Source organism: Mustela putorius, unplaced genomic scaffold, assembly GCF_011764305.1.
Source record: "Mustela putorius furo isolate JIRA1106 unplaced genomic scaffold, ASM1176430v1.1 tig00003976_pilon_pilon_pilon, whole genome shotgun sequence".
NCBI classification, from domain to species: domain Eukaryota; kingdom Metazoa; phylum Chordata; class Mammalia; order Carnivora; family Mustelidae; genus Mustela; species Mustela putorius.
The window spans coordinates 3,819,208-3,839,721 of NW_025422118.1; the positions used below are offsets into that span (position 1 = coordinate 3,819,208).

Sequence of the window (20,514 nt, forward strand, 5' to 3'; positions counted from 1 at the left end):
TGGAAGCTACCACTCCATGCTACCTATAGGTAAAAAAATTAACAGACTGAAAAATCAACAACATTTCTTAGCTCTGGAATGGCATGAGGACACAGAGCAAACCACAAACCCCAAGACTGGGGAGGTGGGCAGGAGAACACAGGGAGTTACAGTTTACTGAAGCAGAAGTAGTAAGAAATGCTGCTGGAAATTGTGCTAGGGTATTTAATCCTCACAGTTATTGAAGAAATACTAGGCAATCAGTGTGGACAACCCTGAGAAATAAAAATTTCAGAGAACCCCTAACAAGGTCCCCAGAGTTTTGTAACATTTACATCCAGAAGTTTGACCAACATGCCCTAGTAAGTATCAGAGAAAAATCCCTCATGCTTTCAGTAAGGGGATGAAAAAAGGGACCATTTTGAAATACATCAAAGCATTCTGTCCTTAACAAGGACTGATTTCAGTGGTATCATTTAAATAAAGACTAACTTGCTGGAAAATTATCAAAGCATAACCGACATGGGGAAGGGAAATACCCAAATCCAGCCCACTCAGGCCATTCTGTCCCACCCAGAGAGGAAGGAAAAAAAAAAAAAAAACTTAGAAAGTCTTGTGTTGTGCGTAGTCCAGAGGCACTGGCCAAGTAAAAATTTGAGGCTTAATCATAGGATTGCAGAACATATCCTCTCTCACCATACCTCACCACTACATTATGGAAAGCATATTTATAGCAGTTCCTTTTGCCTGGTACATCATGTCCAGCTATCCAAAAAATCCCAAAGGAAAAAAGCACAATTTGGAAAGATAGAGCTAGCATCAAAATTAGACATGGCAAGAATGTTGGAATTATCAGATTGAGAACTTAAAACAACAATTACTGTTATGCTAAAGGCTCTAATGGATACATTAGACGCCATGCAAGAACAGATGCGTAATGTAATCATAGAGATAGAAATGCTGAGAAAGAACCCAAAACAAATGCTAGAGATTAAATTAAAAAAAAAAAAACTATAACAGAAATGAAGAGTGCCTTTGATGGTCTGGTAGATAGAAGTGGCTGGGGAAAAAATATCTGAACTTGAGGATATATCAACAGAAATTTAAGATCTAAAAAGCAAGAAAACATGGACAGAACAAAAAAGAAGAATATATATGGAACATTACAAAAGATGTAGCATACACATGACTGGAATATCAGAAAGAGGAGAAAAAGAGAAAGGAATGAAATATCTGTTACAGTAATCCTGACAATTTCCCCAAATTAATGTCAGACACCAAATCACACACAGAAAGCTCATAGAACACAAAACAGAATAAATGAAAAAAAAAAACTATATCTTGGCATATCATTTTCAAATTATAGAAAATCAAAGACAAAAAAAAAAAAATCCTAAAAGAAGCCAGAGGTGGGGAAACCTTGCCTAAAGAGGAACAATAGTTAAGAATCGTAAGATTTCTCTTCATAAATCATGTGTACAAGAAGGGACCAGACGGAAATATTTAAAGCACTGAGAGGGGAGGGAAAAAAAAATATCAACCTAGAATTCTATACCCTGCAAAATTATCCTTCAAAAGGGAAGTAAAGATTTTATGAGACAAAAATTGAGGGAATTTTTTGCTAATAGATTTGTTTGCAAGAAAAATTTTTTAAAAATTCTGTATAGAAAAGGAAAATGATATAGGTGAGAAACTTGAATCTCCATAAGGAATATGACAGAAACATAAAACTTTTATTTTTCTTATGTTTAGCTGATATAATATTGTTCAAATAATAGCAACAATGTATTTAACTACATATGCTTATGCAGATACCATATGTAAAAGATATACATTTTATATTACATATTTCACATAAATATGTGAAATTGTATTACATATTTATATGTATTTATATATTTATATATGCTTATATGTACTCATATATTTATATATATATGAAGTTATATATCATATTTCACATATATATATATTTGCTTATATATAAGCAGCAATGATAGAAGGGACATATATATTTGCTTATATATAAGCAGCAATGATAGAAGGGATGGAAGGGAAAAACTAGGATTACTTTTTATTGCAAAGGGCTCACACTACCTATGATATGCTGTAAAGTTACTTTAAAGTGGACACAGTTGAACTCAGCAATATCATCAATCAACTGGATATAACTGACAGCTACAGACTACCTCATCCACCAATAGCAGAATACACATTTTTCTCAAGTCCATATGGAACATTCGCCAAGACAGACATTCTGAGTCATAAAAAAACCCTTAACAAACTTCAAAGAATAGAAGTCATACAATGTATGCCCTCAGACCACTGTGGAATTAAACTATAAATCAATAACAAGAAGATAGCTGGAAAATCTCAAACACATGAGATAAAAGACATGCTTCTAAAGGAAATATAGATCAAAAAAGAAATCTCAAAAGAAATTTTAAAATATTTTTAACTAATGGAAATAAAATAAAGCTTTTCAAAATTTGAGAGATGCAGCAAAAATAGTGCTTAGGGGGAGGTTTATAGCATTTAATTAATATATTAAAAAAGAAGAAATACCTAAAATCAACAATCTAAGTCTCCACCTTACATAACTAAAAAAAGAAGAGTAAATTAAATACAAAGTAAACTGAAGAAAAAGAATTCTAAGAATTAAAGAAGAGTCAAGATGGCGGAGAAGTAGCAGGCTGAGACTACTTCAGCTAGCAGGAGATCAGCTAGATAGCTTATCTAAATATTGCAAACACCTGCAAATCCATCGGCAGATAGAAGAGAAGAACAGAAATTCTGGAAACAGAAAAACAACCACTTTCTGAAAGGTAGGACTGGCAGAGAAGTGAATCCAAAGCGACGGGAAGATAGACCCCAGGGAGAGGGGCCTGGCTCCCGGCAAGCGGCGGAGCAACGGAGCACAAAATCGGGACTTTTAAAAGTCTGCTCCGCTGAGGGACATCACTCCAGAGGCTAAACCGGGGCGAAGCCCATGCGGGGTCAGCGTGGCCTCAGGTCTTGCAGGGTCACAGAAGGATCAGGAGTGTCTGAGTGTCGCAGAGCTTGTGGGTATTGGAACGGGAAAGCCAGTTACAGAGAGAGAGCCGACAGTAAGCTAACAGCTCGGGCTTACCTTGAACCAGTCGCAGGCTCGGTGAGCTCGGAGCGCCCCCGGAGGTCAGGCAGACGGGAGATACTGGGCGCTGTTCTCTGAGGGCGCACTGAGGAGTGGGGCCCCGGGCTCTCGGCTCCTCAGGGCCGGAGATCAGGAGGCCGCCATTTGTATTCCCGTCTTCCGGAACTCTACGGAAAATGCTCAGGGAACAAAAGCTCCTGAAAGAAAATCCGAGCGGATTACTCAGCCCGGCCCCTGGTAAGGGCGGTGCAATTATGCCTGGGGCAAAGACACTTGAGAATCACAACACCAGGCCGCTCACCCAGAAGATCAACAAGAAATCCAGCCGAGACCAAGTTCACCTACCAAGGAGTGCGGTTTCAATACCAAGGAGAGCAGCAGAACTCCAGAGGAGGAGAAAGCAAAGCATGGAACTCACAGCTTTCTCCCTGAGATTTATTTAGTGTTGCAGTTAATTTAATTATTTTCTTTTTAATTTTTTTCTCTTCTTCCGCTAAAAATTTTTTAAACTTTTAACCATTTTTTATGTTTTTAAACTAGTTTATCTAATACATATATTTTTTCTTTTTTATATTTTTATCTTTATTTGTTTTCTTTTTTTAATTCTTTTCTTTCTTTTTTTTTTCTTTCTTTCTTTTTGAAAGTCTTTTTATCCCCTTGCCCCCCCCACGATTTGGGATCTCTTCTGATTTGGTTAAAGCATATTATCCTGGGGATGTTGCCACCCTTTTAGTATTTTACTTGCTCCTTCATATACTCTTATCTGGACAAATGACAAGGAGGAAAAATACACCACAAAAAAAAGAACAAGAGGCAGTATTGAAGGTTAGGGACCTAATCAATACAGACATTGGTAATATGTCAGATCTAGAGTTCAGAATGACAATTCTCAAGGCTCTAGCCGGGCTCGAAAAAGGCATGGAAGATATTAGAGAAACCCTCTCGGGAGATATAAAAGCCCTTTCTAGACAAATAAAAGAACTAAAATCTAACCAAGTTGAAATCAAAAAAGCTATTAATGAGGTGCAATAAAAAATGTAGGCTCTCAATGCTAGGATAAATGAGGCAGAAGAAAGAATTAGTGATATAGAAGACCAAATGACAGAGAATAAAGAAGCTGAGCAAAAGAGGGACAAACAGCTACTGGACCACGAGGGGAGAATTCGAGAGATAAGTGACACCATAAGATGAAACAACATTAGAATAATTGGGATTCCAGAAGAAGAAGAAAGAGAGAGGGGAGCAGAAGGTATACTGGAGAGAATTATTGGGGAGAATTTCCCTAATATGGCAAAGGGAACGAGCATCAAAATTCAGGAGGTTCAGAGAACGCCCCTCAAAATCAATAAGAATAGGCCCACAACCTGTCACCTAACAGTAAAATTTACAAGTCTCAGTGGCAAAGAGAAAATCCTGAAAGCAGCCCGGGAAAAGAAGTCTGTAACATACAATGGTAAAAATATTAGATTGGCAGCTGACTTATCCACAGAGACCTGGCAGGCCAGAAAGAGCTGGCATGATATTTTCAGAGCACTAAACGAGAAAAACGTGCAGCCAAGAATACTATATCCGCTAGGCTATCATTGAAAATAGAAGGAGAGATTAAAAGCTTCCAGGACAAACAAAAACTGAAAGAATTTGCAAACACCAAACCAGCTCTACAGGAAATATTTAAAGGGGTCCTCTAAGCAAAGAGAGAGCCTACAACTGGTACATCAGTAAGGAACAGAGACAATATACACTAACAGTCACCTTACAGGCAATACAATGGCACTAAATTCATATCTCTCAATAGTTACTCTGAATGGTAATGGGCTAAATGCCCCAATCAAAAGACACAGAGTATCAAATGGATAAAAAAAAACAAAACCCATCTATATGTTGCCTCCAAGAAACTCATTTTAAGCCCGAAGACAGCTCCAGATTTAAAGTGAGGGGGTGGAAAAGAATTTACCATGCTAATGGACATCAAAAGAAAGCAGGAGTGGCAATCCTTATATCAAATCAATTAGATTTTAAGCCAAAGACTATAATAAGAGATGAGGAAGGACACTATATCATACTCAAAGGGTCTGTCCAACATGAAGATCTAGCAATGTTAAATGTGTATGCCCCCAACGTCGGAGCAGCCAACTATATAAACCAATTAATAAAAAAATAAAGAAACACATCAACAATAATACAATAATAGTAGGGACTTTAACACTCCCCTCACTGAAATGGACAGATCATCCAAGCAAAGATCAGCAAGGAAATAAAGGCCTTAAACGACACACTGGATCAGATGGACATCACAAATATATTCAGAACATTTCATCCCAAAGCAACAGAATTCACATTCTTCTCTAGTGCACAGGGAACATTCTCCAGAATAGATCACATCCTTGGTCCTAAATCAGGACTCAACCGGTATCAAAAGATCGGGATCATTCCCTGCATATTTTCAGAACACAATGTGCGGAAGCTAGAACTCAACCACAAGAGGAAGTTTGGAAAGGACCCAAATATATGGAGACTAAACACCATCCTTCTAAAGAATGAATGGGTCAACTGGGAAATTAAAGAAGAATTGAAAAAAATCATGGAAGCAAATGATAATGAAAATACAATGGTTCAAAATCTGTGGGACACAACAAAGGCAGTCCTGACAGGAAAATATATAGCAGTACAAGCCTTTCTCAAGAAACAAGAGAGGTCTCAGCTACACAACCTAACCCTACAACTAAAGGAGCTGGAGAAATAACAAGAAAGAAACCCTAAGCTCAGCAGGAGAAGATAAATCATAAAGATCAGAGCAGAAATCAATGAAATAGAAACCAAAAGAACAATAGAACAAGTCATCAAAACTAGGAGCTGGTTCTTTGAAAGAATTAATAAAATTGATAAGCCCTGGCCAGACGTATCAAAAAGAAAAGAGAAAGGACCCAAATAAATAAAATCATGAATGAAAGAGGAGAGATCACATATAACACCAAAGAAATACAAACTATTATAAGAACATAGTATAAGCAACTCTACGCCAACAAATTTGACAATCTGGAAGAAATGGATGCATTCCTAGAAACATATAAACTACCACAACTGAACCAGGAAGAAATAGAAAGTCTGAACAGACCCATAACGAGTAAGGAGATTGATACAGTCATTAAAAATCTGCAAACAAACAAAAGCCCAGGGCCAGACGGCTTCCCGGGGGAATTCTACAAAACATTTAAAGAAGAACTAATTCCTATTCTCCTGAAACTGTTCCAAAAAATAGAAATGGAAGGAAAACTTCCAAACTCATTTTATGAGGCCAGCATCACCTTGATCCCAAAACTAGACAAGGATCCCATCAAAAAAGAGAGCTACAGACCAATATCCTTGATGAACACAGATGCGAAAATTATCACCAAAATACTAGCCAATAGGATTCAACAGTACATTAAAAGGATTATTCACCACGACCAAGTGGGATTTATTCCAGGGCTGCAAGGTTGGTTCAATATCTGCAAATCAATGTGATACAACACATCAATAAAAGAAAGAACAAGAACCATATGATACTCTCAATAGATGCTGAAAAAGCATTTGACAAAGTACAGCATCCCTTCCTGATCAAAACTCTTCAAAGTGTAGGGACAGAGGGCACATACCTCAATATCATCAAAGCCATATATGAAAAACCGACTGCAAATATCATTCTCAATGGAGAAAAACTGAAAGCTTTCCCGCTAAGGTCAGGAACACGGCAGGGATGTCCATTATCACCACTGCTATTCAACATAGTACTAGAAGTCCTAGCCTCAGCAATCAGACAACAAAAGGAAATTAAAGGCATCCAAATCGGCAAAGAAGAAGTCAAATTATCACTCTTCGCAGATGATATGATACTATATGTGGAAAACCCAAAAGACTCCACTCCAAAACTGCTAGAACTTATACAGGAATTCAGTCAAGTGTCAGGATATAAAATCAATGCACAGAAATCAGTTGCATTTCTCTACACCAACAACAAGACAGAAGAAAGAGAAATTAAGGAATCAATCCCATTTACAATTGCAACTCAAACCATAAGATACCTAGGAATAAACCTAACCAAAGAGGCACAGAATATATACTCAGAAAACTATAAAGTACTCATGAAAGAAATTGAGGAAGACACAAAGAAATGGAAAAATGTTCCATGCTCCTGGATTGGAAGAAAAAATAATGTGAAAATGTATATGCTACCTAAACAATCTACACATTTAATGCAATTCCTATCAAAGTACCATCCATCTTTTTCAAAGAAATGGAACAAATAATTCTAAAATTATATGGAACCAGAAAAGACCTCGAATAGCCAAAGGGATATTGAAAAAGAAAGCCAAAGTTGGTGGCATCACAATTCCGGACTTTAAGCTCTATTACAAAGCTGTCATCATCAAGACAGCATGGTACTGGCATAAAACCAGACACATAGATCAATGGAACAGAAAATAGAGCCCAGAAATAGACCCTCAACTCTATGGTCAACTAATTTTTGACAAAGCAGGAAAGAATGTCCAATGGAAAAAAGAAAGCCTCTTCAATAAATGGTGTTCCTTACACCACACATGAAAATAGACTCAAAATGGATGTAGGACCTCAATGTGAGAAAGGAATCCATCAAAATCCTTGAGGAGAACACAGGCAGCAACCTCTTTGACCTCAGCCGCAGCAACATCTTTCTAGGAACATCGCCAAAGGCAAGGGAAGCAAGGGCATAAATGAACTATTGGGATTTCATTAAGATCAAAAGCTTTGGTACAGCAAAGGAAACAGTTAACAAAATCAAAAGACAACTGACAGAATGGGAGAAGATATTTGCAAACGACATATCAGATAAAGGACTAGTGTCCAGAATCTATAAAGAACTTAGCAAACTCAACACCCAAAGAACAAATAATCCAATCAAGAAATGGGCAGAGGACATGAACAGACATTTCTGCAAAGAAGACATCCAGATGGCCAACAGACACATGAAAAAGTACTCCATATCACTTGGCATCAGGGAAATACAAATCAAAACCACAATGAGATATCACCTCACACCAGTCAGAATGGCTAAAATCAACAAGTCAGGAAATGACAGATGCTGGCGAGGATGCGGAGAAAGGGGAACCCTCCTACACTGTTGGTGGGAATGCAAGCTGGTGCAACCACTCTGGAAAACAGCATGGAGGTTCCTCAAAATGTTGAAAATAGAACTGTCCTATGACCCAGCAATTGCACTACTGGGTATTTACCCTAAAGATACAAACGTGGTGATCCAAAGAGGCAGATGCACCCGAATGTTTATAGCAGCAATGTCCACAAAAGCCAAACTATGGAAAGAACCTAGATGTTCATCAACAGATGAATGGATAAAGAAGAAGTGGTATATATACACAATGGAATACTATGCAGCCATCAAAAGAAATGAAATCTTGCCATTTGTGACCATGGATGGAACTAGAGCGTATCATGCTTAGCGAAATACGTCAAGCGGAGAAAGACAACTATCATATGATCTCCCTGATATGAGGAAGTAGTGATGCAACATGGGGGCTTAAGTGGGTAGGAGAAGAATCAATGAAACAAGATGGGATTGGGAGGGAGACAAGCCATAAGTGACTCTTAATCTCACAAAACAAACTGAGGTTTGCTGGGGGTAGGGGGGTTGGGAGAAGGGGGGTGGGGATATGGACATTGGGGAGGGTATGTGCTTTGGTGAGTGCTGTGAAGTGTGTAAACCTGTACCTGTACCTGTACCCTGGGGATGAAAATATATGTTTATAAAAAATTTAAAAAAAAAAGAATTCTAAGAATTAGTATAGAAACCAATGACACTGAAAATAGGAAAATGAATGAAACCAAAAGCTGGTTCTTTGAAAATATCAATAAAATCAACATGTCTTTAACCAGGAAACTAAGTAAAAATAAGAACACTAATTACTAATATCAGAATTAAAAAGTTGGCATAACTACAGTTCCCATAAATATTAAAAAGACAATAAAAGAATATGATGAACAACTCCACACCCACAGATTTGAAAATGTAGATGAAATGGACCAATTTGGGATGCCTGGGTGGCTCAATGGGTTAAAGCCTCTGCCTTCGGCTCAGGTCAGTATCCCAGGGTCTTGGGATCAAGCCCCACATCAGGGTCTCTGCTCCACAGGGAGCCTGCTTCCTCCTCTCTCTCTGCCTACTTGTGATCTCTGTCAGTCAAATAAATAGATAAAATCTTAAAAAAAAAAAAAAGAAATGGTCCAATTTGTCATCCTTCATACAAGATGAAATACACAATGTGGGGTGACTAGATGGGTCAGTCAGTTAAGCTTCCGCCTTTGGCTCAGGTCATGATTTCAGGGTCCTGGGATCAAGTCCTACATCAAGCTCTCTGCTCAGCAGGGAGTCTGCTTCTCCCTCTCACTTTCCCTATGTGTCCTCCTTCCCTCTCTTTCTCTCTGTCAAATAAATAAATAAAATCTTTTAAAAAAGAAATATACAATCTGAATGGGTCTATATTTATTAGAGAAATCAAAAAAAAATTAATAATCTTCCAAAATAGAAAGCACAATGATTAGATGGGTTCATTGTAGAATTCTTCCCAACATTTATTTTTTTTTTAAAGATTTTATTTATTTATTTGACTGAGAGAAATCACAAGTAGACGGAGAGGCAGGCAGAGAGAGAGAGAGGGAAGCAGGCTCCCTGCCGAGCAGAGAGCCCGATGCGGGACTCGATACCAGGACCCTGAGATCATGACCCGAGCCGAAGGCAGCGGCCCAACCCACTGAGCCACCCAGGCGCCCCTCTTCCCAACATTTAAGGGAGAAATTATACCAATTCTTTACACACTCCTTCAGAGTATAGACCCAGAGGAAATATGTCCTAACCTATTCTCTGGGGACAGAATTATCTGAATACCAAAATAAGACCAAAATATTAGAAGAAAAGTTCAGAGCAATATCTCTCATGAATATATATGCACAAATCTTTGACAAAATTAGCACATCAAATCCAACAATGAATAAAAAGAATTATAAATCACAACTAACTTGGATTTATCTCAAAGCTGGTCCAACATTCAAAAATGAAGTAATATAAGCAATCACAGCAACAGGTTAAAAAAGAAAAATCAGTAAAATCTGTAATGTTTTAGGAAACAAAATAAACATATAAAGATCAGTTGTGATTCTATACAGTAAGTATCTGAGAAATTAGAAAAGAAATCCCATTTAACAGCAGCCAAAAGAATAAAAGAATAAATTTAACAAGAGAGGTGAAAAGACATATAAACGTTATAATACAATGATGAAAGAAATTGATGAAGACACAATAGTAAGACATCCTGCATTCACAGACTGGAAAAATTAATATTATTAAGTGTCCATGTTATCTAAAACAATCTACAAATCCAGTGAAACCCCTAATTCACTGCCATTTTTCACAGAACGAGAAAAAAAATCTGATAATATACGGAGGAATCTTAAATGCAAACTATCATGTGAAAGAAGCCAATCTGAAAGGCTTTTTATGGTATGATTCTAACTACATGAGATTCTGGAAAAGGCAAAACTATGGAGACAGTAAAAAGATGAGTAGTTCTCAAGGTGAGGGGAGGACAGAAGGTTGAATAGGTGGAGCACAGAGGATGTTGATGGCAGTGAAATTACTCTGTATGATGTTACAATGGTGACACATGTCATATATTTGCACAAACCCATGAAATGTACAAAACAAAAGTTAAACCATAATTTAAACTGTGGACTCCTGGTAATTGTGACATGATTATTCAGCTAATTGTAATAAATATACCACTGTGGCTGGGGATGTCACTAACAGCAGAGGCTATGAACATGTGGGTTCAGGGGATATTTTAAAAATGTCTGTACCTTCCTCTTAATTTTGCTGTCAACCCAAAACTGTTCATAAAAAAGAAAAATTAGGCCTTTTATTTTTCTTAATTTTTATTTTTTTTTATTTCTTTTCAGTGTTCCAGAATTCATTGTTTACGTACTACACCCCTTGCTCCATGCAATATGTGCCCTCCTTAATACCCACTACCAGGCTCACCCAACCTCCCACACCTCCTCGTCTCTGAAACCCTCAATTTGTTTCTCAGAGTCCACAGTCTCTCATAGTTTGACTCCCCCTCCAACTTACTTCTTTCCATATCCCCATGTCCTCCATGTAATTCCTTGTGCTCCACAAATAAGTGAAATCATATGATAATTGACTCTCTCTGCTTGATTTATTTCACTCAGCATAATCTGTTCCAGTCCCATCCATGTTGATACAAAAGTTTCTGATGGAGGCATAATACTCCATAGTATATATGGACCATATCTTCTTTATCCATTCATCCATTGAAGGGAATCTTGTTTCTTGTCACAGTTTGTCAACTGTGGCCATTGCTGCTATGAACATTGGGGTACAGACAGACCTTCTTGTCACTCCATTTGTATCTTTGGGACAAATACCCACCAGTGCAATTGCAGGGCCATAGGGAAGCTCTATCTTTAATTTCTTTTTTTTTTTTTAGATTTTTATTTATTTATTTGATAGACAGAGAGAGATCACAAGTAGGCAGAGAGGCAGGCAGAGAGAGAGGGGGAAGCAGGCTCCCTGCCGAGCAGAGAGCCCGATGTGGGGCTCGATCCCAGGACCCTGAGATCATGACCTGAGCTGAAGGCAGAGGCTTAAACCACTGAGCCACCCAGGCGCCCCTATCTTTAATTTCTTAAGGAATCTCCAAACTGTTTCCCAAAGTTGCTGCACCAAGTTGCATTCGCACCAACAATGTAAGAGGGTTCCCCTTTCTCCACAACCTCTCCAATACTGTTGTTTACTGTCTTGGTGATTTTGGTCATTCTAACTGGTTTAAGGTGGTATCTCAATGTGGTTTTGATTTGAATCTCCCTGATGGCTGATGATGATGAACATTTTTTCATGTGTCTGTTAGCCATTTGTATATCTTCTTTGGAGAAGTGTCTGTTTATATCCTCTGCCCATTTTTTGACCTGTTTATCTGTTTTGTGTGTGTTGAGTTTGAGGAGTTTTTTATAGATCTTGGATATAAGCCCTTTGTCTGTAGTGTCATTTGGGAGTATCTTCTCCCATTCTGTGGGCTGCCTCTTTGTTTTGTTGACTGTTTCCTTTGCTGTGCAGAAGCTTTTGATCTTGATGAAGTCCCCAAAATTCATTTTATCTTTTGTTTCCTTTGCCTTTGGAGACATATCTTGAAAGAATTTGCTGTGGCTGATGTTGAAGAGGTTACTGCCTATGTTCTCCTCTACGATTCTGATGGATTCCTGCCTCACATTGAGGTCTTTTACCCATTTCGAGTTTATCTTTGTGTATAGTATAAGAGAATGGTCGAGTTTCATTCTTCTACACATAGCTGTCCAATTTTCCCTGCACCAATTACTGAAGAGACTGTCTTGTTTCCACTGGGTATTTTTTCCTGCTTTGTCGAAGATTATTTGACCATAGAGTTGAGGGTCCATATCTGGGCTCTCTACTCTGTTCCACTGGTCGATGTGTCTGTTTTGTGCCAGTACCATGCTGTCTTGGTGATCACAGCTTTGTAGTAAAGCTAGAAACCAGGCAACGTGATACCCTCAGATTTGTTTTTCTTTTTCAATATTTCCTTAGCAATTTGGAGTCTCTTCTGATTCCATACAAATTTTAAGATTGTTTGCTCCACCTCTTTGAAAAATGCCCATGGAATTTTGATTGGAATGGCATTGAAAGTATAGATTGCTCTAGGCAGTATAGACATTGTAACAATGTTTATTCTTCTGATCCAAGAGCATGGAATGGTCTTCCATCTTTTTGTGTCTTCTTCAATTTCTTTCATGGGGGTTCTATAGTTCCCTGAGTACAGATCCTTTACCTCTTTGGTTAGGTTTATTCCCAGATATCTTATGGTTCTTGGTGCTATAGTAAATGGAATCAATTCTCACATTACCCTCTCTATATTTTCATTGTTAGTGTATAAGAAAGCAACTGATATCTGTGCATTGATTTTGTATCCTACCACATTACTGAATTCCTGAATGAGTTTTAGTAGTTTGGGGGTGGAGTCTTTTTGGTTTTCCACATAAATTATCATGTCATCTGCAAAGAAAGAGAGTCTGACTTCTTCATTGTCAATCTGAATACATTTTATTTCTCTTTGTTGTCTGATTGCTGTTGCTAGGACTTCAAATACTATGTTGAACAAGGGTGGTGAGAGTGGGCATCCTTGTCGTGTTCCTGATCTCAGAGGGAAGGGTATGAGCTTTTCCCCACTGAGGATGATATTTGCTGTGGGTTTTTCATAGAGAGGTTTTATGAAGTTGAGGAATGTTCCCTCTATCCCTATACTTTGAAACATTTTAATCAAGAACAGATGCCATATCTTGTCAAATGCTTTTTCTGCATCAACTGCAAGGATCATGTGGTTCTTCTCTATTCTCTTCTTGATCTGTTCTATCACATTGATTTGCAAATGTTGAACCACCCTTGTATCCCATGGATAAATCCCACCTGGTCATGGTGGATAATCTTTTTAATGTACTGTTGGATCCTATTAGGAAGGATCTTGTTGAGCATCTTAGCATCCATATTCATCAGGGATATTAGCCTGAAATTCTCCTCTTTAGTGGGATTTTTGCCTGGTTTAGGGATCAGGGTAATGTTGGCTTCATAATAAGAGTCTGGAAATTTTCCTTCTCCTTCAATTTTCTGAAACAGCTTCAGGAGAATAGGTATTATTTCTCTTTGAAAGTTTGGTAGAATTCCCCAGGGAGTCCATCATGTCCTGGGCTCTTTGTTTTTTGGGAGGTAAAAATTAGGTCTTTTAAAAAATGGAGGGGTGAAGACTTTCCTAGCCAAAACTGAGGTAATCTCACTACTATATCTGCATTACAAGAAAATGAATAGGAGTTCTTCAAGTTGAAAGAAAAGGGTGCTGAGCAGCAACATAAGCATATAAGAATCAAAACCACTGGTAAAGGTAAATATATAGAAAATGCTGAATACTAAATTATTATGATGATAGTGTGTAAATCACTTTAATTCAGGTGTAAAAGTTAAGACAAAAATATTAAAAATAAGCATAACTAAAATGTTAGAAGATACACAATATGAAATGATATAAGTTGTGACATCAAAAACACAAAATGAATGTGAGGGAGAGTAATAAAATTGAAGATTTTTGTATGTGGTTGAAGTTTTTGTCAGCTTGTAATAAACTATTATAGCCATACGATATTTCACATAAGCACCATGGTAACCAAAATGAAAATACCAATATAATTTACACAAAAGAAAAAGGCCAAAATATCAAAACATACTTAAAAAAATTCAATGAAACACAATAGAAGAGAGCAAAGAAGAAAAGACAGACAAAACAACTACAAAACAAATACCAGACAATTAACAAGTGACAATAGTAAATAACTTCATTATCAAAAATAACTTTAAATGAAAATGGATTAAACAATATAATCAAAAGACATAGTAAGAGTGTTGAATGGGAAAAAAGGCAGTATCCAACTATAAGCCATCTGAAAGAAACTCACTTCAGATTTAAGGGCACATATAGGCTGAAAGGGAAGGCATTAAAAAAAGATATTCCAAGCAAATGACAACCAAGAGAGCAGAAGTGGTTATACTGGTATCAGATAAAACAGGCATTATGTCAAAACTGTCAAAAGAATCAAATAAGGACATTTTATAATGTTCAAAGTGTCAATTCACAGTAAAATCACCTCTCACCACTTAGGATGGCTATTATCATACAAATAAGTATAAGTGTTAGTGAGGATGCGGAGAAAGTGGAATTACTGCACACTGTTAGTGGAAATACAACATGGTGCAGTTGCTAATGAAAACAGTAGGGAGACTCCTCTAAAAACCAAAAATAAAACTACCTTATGATCTTGAGATGTCACTTCTGGGTAGTTATCAAAAGGATGGGAATGAGGACCTCAAGGAGATACTGGATCTCCTATGTTCACTGCCCCACTCACTAACCATAATACCCAAAATGTGGAAACAACTTAACCAGACATCAGCAGATGAGTGAATTAAAAAAAAAAATGCAGCACACATTCAATGGAATACTCTTCAGTCTTAAAAAGAAGCAAATTCTGTAACATGTGATAACGTGGATGAACCCTGAGGACGTCATGCTAAGAGATTTTAGTCACAGAAGTCAGTCACAGAAAGACAAATACTGTATGATTTCATTTATAAGAGACATCTAAAATAGATTCATACCATCAGAGAGTGGAATGGTAGTTGCCATCAGTTGGAGAGGGGGAGAAATGAGGAGTACTAACTAATGGATATAACATTTCAGTCAAGCAAGATGAGTAAGCTCTAGGATCTTCTGTAAAACACCATACTATAATTAACAAAAATATATACTTAAAATTTTTTGATGGTAGAGCTCACATTTAAGTATTTTTACCACAGAAAAATGAAATACAAATTAAAAATAAGAAAAAAGAAATAATGTTGAAAACTTCACAACGATGATGCTATATAAACATTTAGATTCCAGAAGATAAGCAAACTGCAACGAGAATGGGCCCAAAGTAACCCACAATAAATCAGTTATCATAACTAAAATAAAAGCAATAAAAATATCTGCTGAGTAACCAGAAAGCAATGTCACCTAACCTATAGGGGAACACCAACTTGAATGACAACGGATCTCACATCCGAAGGAATGAAGACTAAGAAGATACACCACAGCAATTTTCAACTTCTGAAAGTACAAACATGAACTCTATATCTGGCAAATTCACCTTTTAAGAATGGAGAAAGAGAAAAGAGACTTTCTCAAAAAAAAGGAAAACTAGATTTTATCACTAGCACACATACCACTAAAGAATGTCAAAAAGAAACTCCAAAAATCAAAGGTAGTAATATCACATGAAGGCCTGGAGCATCATAAGGAATTGGGAAAAACAGAATGGATTAAAGTAGTGGTAAATATAAAAGGCAATCTTTTATTTCATGAGTTCCCTAAATCACATTTGGTGGTTGACACAGAAATCATAAAATATCATATGATACTTAATATATGTAAAGGAATTTTTAATCAATTGTATTTTTTTTTAATTTTTTTTACTTATTTTTTTAAAGATTTATTTATTTATTTATTTGCCAGAGAGAGAGAGAGAGAGTGAGCACAGGCAGGCAGAGTGGCAGCAGAGGCAGAGGGAGAAGCAGGCTCTCCGCCGAGCAAGGAACCCGATGTGGGACTCGATCCCAGGACACTGGGATCATGACCTGAGCTGCAGACAGCCACTTAACCAACTGAGCCACCCAGGTGTCCCTAATCAATTGCATTTTAAAAGTGCAGAGGATAAAGGAACCCAAACAGAAGTTATGGTTTCAATATTTTACTAAGTAGTAAAAAGTACCACACAATAGTAAGTTTTATTATAAGTTTTATATGTATATTGTAACACCTACAGCAAACACTAAGGAAACTATCATAAGGAAAATACTTTAAAACACCATAAATAAATCATGATGCAATCCTAAAAAATGTCCAAATACCCAGAAGGCGGCAAGAAGAAAGGAACAAAGGAATGAGAAATATAGAAAAAAAGAAACAAGCCATTAGGATTATGGCAAACAAAAATCCTAATATATCAATAATTACTTTAAATACTGTGAGTCAGGGTAAATGGGAGAAAAAGAAACATACTATGGCTCAACTAAATACTCTTTTAAGAAACTCATCTCAAACATAACATACCATCAGACTGAAATTAAAAGATTGGACAAATATATATCATGTGAGCATTCATAAAAATAAAGCAAAGCAGCTTTATTAATTTCACACAAAGTGAACTTACTGGTAAAAAAAAAAAATCTACTTGGGACAAAGAGAATCATTACTTTATCATAAAAGCATCAATCTATCCAGAAGACACTGCAATCCTAAATGTATTAGGCATCAAAAAACAGAGCTTCAAAATACATGAAGCAAGCATTGATAAAACTGAAAGACAAAAAAAACCACTCCATAATAATAAATGATGAATTCAATATGTATCATACAGCTATCAATAATATTGGGCAGAAAATCAGTAAAAATACAGAATTGAACAATAACATCAATTAATATGATCTATATGACATTTATAGACGATTCCAAACCAAGAGCAGATCACACATATTTTTCAACTATACAAGAGCATTTATTGACACATATAATGTGCTGGATCATAAGGCAAACCTTCACAAATTTAAAAGAACTGAAATCATATAGGATATATTTTCTAACCATAAAGGAATCAAATAAGAAATCACCAGAGAAGGACAACAGGAAAAATCTCCAAACATCTGGAAACTGAACAACACACTTCTTAAAACTCCATGGGTCAAACAAGAAGTCTCAAAGGAAACTTTTAAAATCTATGCAACTGTATCAAAATGAAAATAAAACATACTGGGCGCCTGGGTGGCTCAGTGGGTTAAGCTGCTGCCTTCAGCTCGGGTCATGATCTCAGGGTCCTGGGATCAAGTTCCGCATCGGGCTCTCTGCTCAGCAGGGAGTCTGCTTCCTCCTCTCTCTCTCTCTGCCTGCCTCTCTGCCTACTTGTGATCTCTCTCTGTCAAATAAATAAATAAAATCTTTAAAAAATAAATAAATAAATAAATAAATAAAATTTTTAAAAAAACATACTGTTATAGACTGCAGTTGAGCGGTGCTGAACAGGAATTTTTTGTACTAAAATGCTTACAACAGAAAAGAAGAAAGGTCACAAAGTGATAATACATTTTTCTCTCAACAAACTAGAAAAAAGAAACTCAAAGAAAGGTATAAGGGACACAATAATAAATGTAAGAGCTAAATTTTATGACATTGAAAATAAGACAACAATATGGAAAAAGCAAGAAAAAGCTAGTTCTTCAATAAATTCAGTAAGCTGGAAAATCTCCAGCAGGACTGACAAAGAAGAGAGAAGACAGCCATCATTGATGTCAGAAATAAAACAGTCCTGTAATCATTAAAAGGATACTAAGGGCTTTGACACAATTACACCCCTAAATTCCACACCTGAGATAGAATCGACCAATTACTTAAAAAAATACAAACCACCAAAATAATACATGTGAAACAGATAAACAAGATATTCCTATAACAATTAAATAAACTGAGTCAGTAATTAAAAATCTCTCGCGACTGCGCGCGCGCACACACACACAACACACACACACACACACACACACACACACACACCCCAGGCCTAGTAAAGAATTTTACCAAACATTTTAAAAATTAGCATGTTCTTTATACAACATCTTCCAGAAAATAAACAGGAAATAACACCTACAGATTTATTTTATGAGGCCATTATTACTCTACTAGCAAAATTAGACAGTCAGTACAAAAAAACCAGACCAATATTTCTCATGAACTTTGACAAAAAAAATCCTCAAGAAATTTTTAGCAAATCAAACCCAGTCTGGATAAAAAGAATTATCCGCAGGACCAAGTTGTAGCTTTTCTAGATATGCAGCACTATTTTAATATCTGAAAATCAATCAATGTAATCTGTCCTATCAAGAAGCTAAAAAAGAAAAGTCATATGATCATATCAACTGATACAGAAAAGTTACATGATACAATTGAACACATACCCCTTGATGGGGAGTTTTCTATCTAGAAATAGAGAATTTCCTCCAATTTGTAAGTAATATATTTAGAAAAACCAAACCTACAAGCTAACATTATCCTCAATGAAGGAAGAATAAATATTTTATCTTTATGTTTGTATCTATGAAGTCATCTAGTCTGAAATTTATATGAACAAGCAAAATACCTATGATAGTCTAAAATCTTGAGAAAGTAGGAGGAATCGCTGCAGTCCATATAAATGCTTAATTTACAAGTAAAGTATGGAAGACAGCATGATAGTTGCAGAAGTACAGACACATAGAACTGAACAGAATATGAACCCAGAAATATATTCACAAAAATATGCCTCACTGACTTTTTGACAAAGATGCAAGAACAATTCAATGAAGAACAGCCTTTTCTATCAATAATGTTGAAACAAATAAATGCATATCCTCAGTCAAAAATATAAACCCTGATCCAAATCTTACACCTTACACAAAATTATCTCAAAGTGGACATAAAATTAAATGTAAATAAAACTGTAAAACTTTTAGGGAAAAATGTAGAATTTTCAGGAACTAGGGATAAATGGAGTTCTTAAGTTTGATACCAAACCTCCATTCATAAAAGAAAAAGTTGATAAATTAACTCTCATCAAAATTAAAAATTTATAATCAATGAGAGACCTTATGAACAAGATGAAAAGATAAGTTACAGACTAGGAATAAATATTGACAAAACACATATCTGGCAAAGGACCTGTATTTGGAATATATAAACTGCTTAAAAATCACAATAAAAAAACAACCAATCAGGGGCACCTGGTGGCTCAGTTGGTTAAGCATCTGCTTTGGCTCTGGTCATGATCACAGGGTCTTGGGTTCAAGTCCCACATCGGGCTCCCTGCTTAGCCGGAAGCCTGCATCTCCCTGTCTCACTCCCCCTGCTTGTGTTCCCTCTCTCACTGTGTCTCTCTCTAATAAATTAATAAAATCTTAAAGAAAAAAGCAATCAAATTAGAAAATAAGTAAAGGACATTAACAGATGTTTCATTTCATGAAAATATATTCAACATCACTGGGCACTATGGAAATGCAAATTAAAAATTACATAAGATATTACTACACATCTATCAAAATGCTAAAATTTTAAATGATTTTGAATACTGATCAAATAGTGGCAAACATTCAGACCCTCTATCTTTTCTACATTGCCAGTGGAAATGTAAAATGGTACAGACACACTGGAAAATAGTTGAAAATTTCTTTTAAAAAAATAAATATATACTTGCCATATGACCTAGCAATCATATTCCTGGGCATGTACCCCATAAAATTAAAAAATTATGTCCACAACACAAATTGCAAATGAATGTTCATAGAGGCATTACCTTAAATAGTTAAAGACTGGAAAAGGTAAAGTACGAGAACATGTAGACCTGATGTTTTTTTGTTGGGAATGTGACTGTTTAGAAATTTAATTTCTTTTATTTAAATGTATATTTTCTATTTAAATTTATTTAATTTTTTTCCCAGTTTTCTCTCCCTTCTTCTATTGTTCTCTGCACTATTTCTTATGCTCTACCTGTGAGTGAAACCATATGATAATTGTAATTTCCACCACTTCCTCCACTGCTGAAGTCTTATGACATCTCAATTAAAATGACTCTGTATTTAGGGTGTTATTCTTAGCTCCTTAACCCACTTTCTTTTCCTCTCAGACCCCTGCTAATATTTTAAACAACATTTTTGAATAAGAGATTCTGTAGTTCCAAAT

The 20,514-nt window shown here is 36.3% G+C and overlaps 1 protein-coding gene across 2 annotated transcripts in view; it reads right to left on the reverse strand.

The window, feature by feature from the left end:
* Positions 1-20,514, reverse strand: part of LOC101687247 (A disintegrin and metallopeptidase domain 3) — a 109,751-nt gene that overhangs the window by 78,703 nt on the left and 10,534 nt on the right. The window lies entirely within an intron of this gene.